Raw genomic sequence first — 7,651 nt, 5'->3', positions numbered from 1 at the left:
ACCTCCCCTGGAGCAACTTGAGGCCATTTTCTCTTGTCCTGTCACCTGTGACTTGGGAGAAGAGACTGACCCCCCCTCTCTACACCCTCCTTTCAGGGAGTTGTAGAGAGTGATAAGGTCTCCCCTCAGCCTCCTGTTCTCCAGACTGAACACCCCCAGCTCCCTCAGTCTCTCCTCATAAGACTTGTGCTCCAGACCCCTCACCATCTTTGTTGCTCTTCTCTGGACCCGCTCCAGCACCTCAATGTCTTTTTTTGTGGTGAGGGGCCCAAAACTGGACACAGTACTCGAGGTGAGGCCTCACCAGTGCCGAGTACAAGGGGACAATCACCTCTCAAGTCCTACTCACCACACTGTTCCTGATACAGGCTAAGATACTGGTGGCCTTCTTGGCCACCTGGGCACACTGCTGGCTCATGTTAAGCCGACAGTCGACCAACACCCCCAGATCCTTTTCTGCCAGGCAGCTCTCCAGCATCACATCCTTATGGACTGCTGATGGGGCACTCTGGCCTCACTGCCCAAGGGGTTTGGATATATGATGTGTCTGTCCCCCATGGCAGCCTTGGAAACCCACCCTTAGGGATGGAGCAGACGTCTCCAAACACTGCGCTCCCTGAGCAGGGCATTGCCACGGGTGGGCTGACAGGGATGAGGCATGTGCCTGAAAGCACAGCCTGCTGTATTGGGGTCCTACATCGTGTCCAGGGTGAAGTGCTTCCCCCAGAGTGGGGTTCACAGCACTTCCAGGAGACAGTAAGCATCAAGCACCTTCAGTATGATGGTTTGAGACCCTGCCTAGGGACTGAGACACATGGGCTTCCTTCCTCACCCCAAAGCCTCTGAACCTTGAAGAAGGGACATTTGTCTTTTTGATTTCCTAGACACTTACATCCCTGGCCGGGGAGGTGTGGTGAGCCTGTTACACTGGGGAAACATGTGCTGCCATGGCACAAGATGCCTGGAGGATGGGCAGGGGACTGCTGGGTGACAGTAAGGGCTGTGGGGGACTATAGCAGAGGGTCCGTGAAGGCTGTGCTGTCCCCTGTGTAGACAGCCTTAACGTGGAGCATCTTCTGTATCCACATGGGTGAGACCGAGGCTGAAGCAGTGACCCTACAGACAGAAAATCAAAGTATTGTGGTCCTGCAGAGCCTGACCTTCTTTCTCCTTTCCTGGGAAGGTCTTGTGGGCAAGAAGGAGTCATCCAGCAGGTGCCAGTGCCTGGTTACTGTGCCCGGGACAATTTCTGCTTTATATCTGAGAGCTGTGATCTAATACAAAATGCAAAAAAAGCAGTCCTGAGACTTAAAACTGAGTGTAAACCGTGAGCTTTCCTGGTGCTGTTGATGCTGCACGACTTTGTGGGGGGCTATGCAGACCCAGCACGGGGACATCCCTCAGCAGCCAACATGCTCTGGGGCCATGGCTTGTGCTGGCTGAATGGTCTTGGTGCTGGAAAGGTGATGCTTCTCCCAGTCTGTGCCTTTTGGCAGGCATCCTGCCTGCCGGGGCTGCCGCTTTCCTGTCTGGGACTCTTTCCCCAAAAAGACCGTGGTAGCAGGAAAAAAAGTCCTCCCACCCAACAATGTCTGCCAAAACAGGAAGCAGAAGCGGAGGGGCCACCCCAATGGGCAAACCCATGATCTCTGGTCTCTGGAAAACACTGATTCATCTCAGGCCAGCCCACAGCTGAGCTGGGCGGAGGGTGCCCCTCTGAGATTACCCTGGGGTTGGGTCCCCCCCTTGACAACCGGTGGCAAGAAACAATCACCATCATGGGACAGAAATCCCGGGTACCACGTGGTCTGAAAATCATTGGAAACGTGAAACGGTGTGAGATTTGGCCCTGAAGTGCAGTAACTTTCTCTGTGCTTCATCGTTCTTGTATAAATGTCTGTACAGAATGATTTTTGTGGGATCCAGAGTAGATTCGCATAGTGGGATCTTTAGCTTCTGTGAGTTAATTCAGTGGTTTCAGGGCAATTCCTCCATCAGACAGGGGATGGAGAAGCATCATGTAATTGGGCCTTAAACTAAAAACCTAGAGGTTAGTTGTCATCCTTCAGGTGCCCTGAAACAAACCTGTCACTACTCTTGGACCTCCTGGTGGTCATGGCATTGCTTGTCTACGTAGCCTGATTTCTGAGACAGGCACCTTGTATTTCCTTACATGATATTGGTCAGTAGCTGACCAAGTTATACCAGGCTGCACTTCTTCTAGTGCTGCACAGGAATTTTTCTGTGCTCTGTAACTGCTCAGGGTGTATTTCATAGGGCTGCACTGACATTCTGTGTTTATGCTGTCTAAGAAGCTATCTTAACTAGCTATATAGCTAGTTAGATAGCTATGCTATCTAAGAAGCTGTGATTTTGAGAAATCTGGGGTTTTACACTTAACTTCCATAAGCAACTTCTCGGCTGCAACCTACACTTAAAAGCAAAAGGTACTTCAGGGATTTACAACTTAATTTTGCAGATGCTTCCTTAAATCTGAACAGTGAACCTGCGTGGGATCGTTCACCTCTTCTATATCGAGCATCAAAGACTTTCTAACTAGCAGTCCTTATATCCAAATTTTGCTAAGCAGGAGCCTTTAAGAGAGATGTGTCTCTATGGAAAAAAAAAAAGAAAAAGTTGTGAATCCTTTGCACTAGACAATGAAAGATTTTTCTTACCTCTAAAAATGCAGAGACAATAACAAGAGGTGTTGATAAGAAGAGTTTTGAAGCCCAGTTTTAATCTGCTCTTTCAGCATGCCGAAGAGCTGTTATCCTTTGTTGTCAGCTGAAGGTGTGTCAAAGAAGGAGATTGTTACGGTGGTAAAGGTTTCTCTTCCTGGAATCCATTAGTTCAATATGCTTATTCATTGAATGGTATTTGAGATTTTTATTCAAGCTTGTTTTAATCACCTTTATTACCAGAACAGGGGAACTATTAGTTTTCCTGTGGGATTTTCCATGAGCTTAACTCATTTGTCCTAAGTAATTCCAGCTGTGCATGCTTCAGTGATAGAAAAGCAGCAGGTCTGGGTGCAGGTGGCTGGCAGCAGTCCTCTGGGTCAGTGAGTACCACCTTGTCACCTTCTGGTGGGGATCTGGGGGACAATCTCCTGGAGCTGGTGAGGCACACGAGGAGGTTGGCCCAAGTAGAGCTGCCTGAAGAAGAATTTAAGCGAGTCAGAAAATGCTCTCAGTGTGGGATTGGACCGAAAAAACAGGGCCAGGTAATATCCAGCAGTGTTTCCACTTGGGATGGGGACAGGGAAAGATGCTGTTGTTGTGGCTGGAGGAGGCACACGAAGGAGTGTGGGATGGGGACCACATCTGCTGTGCCCTGAGCTGCTTGTACCCGGTTGCTTTACTGCTCCTGTGCACAGAAATACCTCTTTTAATTCTGCTTACTTCTGGGATATTTTGATAGAAGTGATGGTGTCTGCAAACAGAGAAGAATTTAGGGTCCTCATTAAACTGTGGGGTAAAAGACCAAGAGGTCGCACCAGCCACATTTATCTGGCCCTCCCCAGAAGTTAGGGGTCTGCAAAAAGGCTAAAAGTTTGAATTCTGAAGACTCGCTCAGACCTGCAGGCCAGAGCAATGGCAGTTTAGTCAGGAGGGGCCCCAGCTCCTCTCCCTAAAAGGAGGGACATGGAATGTCAGTAAGCTGTGGAGGAACTTGCTGGCTCAGAAGTCACTGTCACTGCTCAGCAGCTGAGGCAAAGCAGCTGGTAACTGGTGGGAGGTCTCAAGGAGATTGATCCAGCTCTCAAGAGTGTTGTGCATTTTAACTTGGACCACTCAGCTCATGCAAGGATTGCTTGGATGATGTGCTCACCAAAACATGTTACTTCTGATTGATTGAGATATCTTCCTCTCCAGTAATGGCTGCAAGTAATGGAAACAAAAGCTCTTTTTCTCCATCAGCAACCAGACTCAGAGGAGCTGTGATGATATACCCAAATATTGGCCTTATAGCATAGGAACAGGGTAGCTGTGAGTGGCAGGAACAGAGCATGAGAAAAGGGAGGTGAGGGGACCTGAGTTCACGATGCAGATCGTATCATGCAGTACTCACCACTGTGGGAAATGTTCCCGTGACAGAAGATGACTGCTTCATGTAAAAGACATAAATAAGCAGTGGTGAACAAAGATGAAGGACCCATGACTTCTTCCAGACAATACCAGAAACCACTAGGATGAAGTTTTTCTTCCTCTTGCAGTTTCTTTATGTGCCGATGAACAGAGAATCTCCAATGTTGCAGATAACAGGACTTCTTCTAAATGTCCTAGCGCCCAGCTTCAATGGGTTAGTGAAGAGTACCTCCTGGGACACAAGTTTGAAACCTTTCAGGCTGACAGGACTGTAGTTTCTAGCCAGTCTGAGGCATGTCCTGTGAGATGACAGGATATAACCTCTCATTTTTCCTCTTATTTCATTAACTACTTCCCTGGCTCAACTTTGTTTTCATTTGTGCCCCACAACCCTTGATAATCATCCATTTGCAATGAATTCTTTGTTCATAGATGTGTTAAGTCATATGGTTTTAAGTAAAGCATCCTTTGGCTTTCAAAATCATCACAGAAACAGAAGGGATGGATTTCTGCTGTCTTTGAAGCCTACTCATGGTCTCTGAAGAACTCCCTGTGCAGGTTGTTGAGGAGCAGACTCTTCCCTCATGTCTGTAATAGCTCAGTCTGAAGTTAGAGGGAACCATCAAGTTGGCCAATCATAGTAATATCTTACTGGTCAAAAGCAACACCTAAACTCAACACTTTAATGCCAAACAATCTGGAATATTTGCATTGAAGGACTTGCCCAAACTGGTGTTCTTAGATCCAAAAAAAGTTCCATTCTTCCTGCAAAAGACTTTGTCCTTTCTGATGTGGACCCTGTTACCACAAGCAAAAACCTGCCCTTGTGCTGACATTATCTACTCTGGCTTTGGTGAATCTAGACTTGAAAGCCAAGCACGTTCAGCACCAACAGCCACTGCAGCAGTGTATCTTCATCCGTCTCTCTGTTCTGTCTCCCTTCTCTTCCTCCCTAAATGGTGAAGGCATGTGTTTTTACACAGCTGTATTTGAGGGAGGTTGGTGTTGGGGGTTTGACCTGCAACAAAGCTGTGATTTGGTAGCTTCAAAAGCGTGAGCCCCTTTTGAGAATTTTGCTACCAGCAAAGTTCTCAAAAGGTACAAACCTCACAAGGTGATAGTTTTGCCCTCTCCAGCCACATCTGAACCGAACTAATCATGCAGAGCTTTTCTGATTTTGGTTTGTACTGGTATCAAAAATCCTACGTGTCTGAGTAATGAACCAGGAATTCAGAACTGCCAGGAATGCCCTAAATCTTCACCAAAGGAAGAGCTTGTATGCAAGTGTGGTCTGCATCCCCACCCTGATATTTCTGCTTGAGGAGTGGTCCATAGCTGAGGTTGATGACACCTTTGCCGTGATATTTCTGGTGGAAGAGGTATCTGTCTCTGAGGTTGCTCTGGCACCCTCCCCCGGGTATTTGTGGGAGAGAGCTGTGCATTTTTGAGGTTGTTCTGCCACCCTTCCCCTTACATGGAGACTGGCAGAGAGGTCCATATCAGAGGTTTCTGGCTGGACCCAGCTGTCCCTGACATGTCCACAGTGGGCAGGAGACATGGCCTAGAAGTTAGGTCCCCTTGTCTTGACAGCCCTGGCAGCTGGGCATTCCCAGTTTGCTATTCCTGGACCTTTGGCCAAGCAGCTTCATAGGACAAATTGTTTTCCTCCATGAAACAGAGGTAGTGATATTGTCCCTGTGTTTGGAGCTGCCTGATTGATGGGCATCCTCAACAACTGCTATTCAGAGCCTTAGGGAGGAGAGGCAGGCTCTAGGGGAAGGGTGTAGCTTCTTCCTCTTCTACCAAAGGAAACTTGAAGTGCTTTTTCCTGGTGTGGAAGTCCAGTCATCTCAGCACAACTCATTCCGGAGGAGTGGGAACTTGTGCTTCCTGCCATCCCACTCCCATTGAGAAATGGAGGGCATGTTGTGGGGTCACAGCACTGGGGTCGGGTCTGGGACGGGGCCAAGAGAGGCACTTGGAACAGACCTGCAAGAGCTCTGGGTTGGGGCAATTGGGAGGTGTCTACCCGTACCACAGAAATTTGGGGAAACACTGGTGCTTTGGAGAAGCCTCAGAGATCCTACGACAGAAAAACACTATTGTTTTCATCACCCTATTTTTAAGGTACTCCAGCACTTGCTACCCCATAGTTTTGTGGTTTTTTTTCCTGGCTTACTCTTGCTTCTTTATATAACATTGCTTCTCTGGTCACAGCTTCCTAACACCCTTGGAAGGGAAAAGCACAAACGCACAAGGACCAGCTCTCTGTAAAGCTAGACAGGCGTGTGTCTGCGTGTGCAGGCTGGATTTCTCCCAGTGCTCCTGCATTGAAAAGGGGTCACCAAGATGGGGCCACTTTTGACTCAGGTGCCCTCAGAGGTTGGCACAGCCAGGGGCTGAGGGATGGTGAGGGGGAATTGCCTCACCAGCAGAAGAAATAGTGCAAGAGGCCACATCCTGAGGCAGCATCGGACATCTGCAAGGTGGCTCGGTGCTCCCAGATGTGACGGGATTTAAGGTACTCCAGCACTTGCTACCCCATAGTTTTGTGGTTTTTTTTCCTGGCTTACTCTTGCTTCTTTATATAACATTGCTTCTCTGGTCACAGCTTCCTAACACCCTTGGAAGGGAAAAGCACAAACGCACAAGGACCAGCTCTCTGTAAAGCTAGACAGGCGTGTGTCTGCGTGTGCAGGCTGGATTTCTCCCAGTGCTCCTGCATTGAAAAGGGGTCACCAAGATGGGGCCACTTTTGACTCAGGTGCCCTCAGAGGTTGGCACAGCCAGGGGCTGAGGGATGGTGAGGGGGAATTGCCTCACCAGCAGAAGAAATAGTGCAAGAGGCCACATCCTGAGGCAGCATCGGACATCTGCAAGGTGGCTCGGTGCTGGGTTGCCCATCTCTTGGTCTGCTCTGCAGCCTCAGGTCTTCAATACACACCCGAGCTCGAGAGGGACAGCACGGGCTGTCTCTAGGCCAAGCCATCCCCAACAGCCACCACAAGACAAACCTTGCCAGCTGAGCCCTGGAGCTGCCAAAACCACCCCTCAGCAGCCAGAGCTGCCTCAGCCGTGTTGGTGGAGCTGCCCGAATACCTGCTGCCCATGGGTGCAGGAGAAATGTGCCCATTTGTAAAAGCTGGGGGTGGTGTATGTTTGTCCTTGATGGCACTCATCTCCTCCCCAGATGCCAAGGTCGGTGCTTGGGCTGGCACACAGCCTGTGTGCAGGGCTGGGAGACCTAATTTTAGATGAAGGAATGCGACAAAGGTCATGGGATGGTACCAAATCCCAGCTGGCCCTCGTGATGGTAGCAGCATCGCGTTCAGACCTGGTGGGACTAATCGGGACACCTTTTCATGGCGGTGGTTTTCCCCCAGCCCAGCCCCCCTCCCTGCCCCAGGACTCGCTGCTTTTGGGGTGTCTCTGTCTGCCCAGTGGGAAAAGCTGCCCATAAACTCCCTGTCCCCACAGGGTGGAAAGTACTTGTGTGTGTGTTGGGGGGGAAACACATGGGAAACTCTAAAAGCAGTACTTCTTTTTGAGATCTAGAAAGC

Source organism: Calidris pugnax, unplaced genomic scaffold, assembly GCF_001431845.1.
Source record: "Calidris pugnax isolate Ruff unplaced genomic scaffold, ASM143184v1 scaffold211, whole genome shotgun sequence".
In the NCBI taxonomy this organism is placed as follows: Eukaryota; Metazoa; Chordata; class Aves; order Charadriiformes; family Scolopacidae; genus Calidris; species Calidris pugnax.
The sequence above is the reverse complement of the archived record's forward strand: the minus strand, read 5'-3'. Positions refer to the sequence as shown.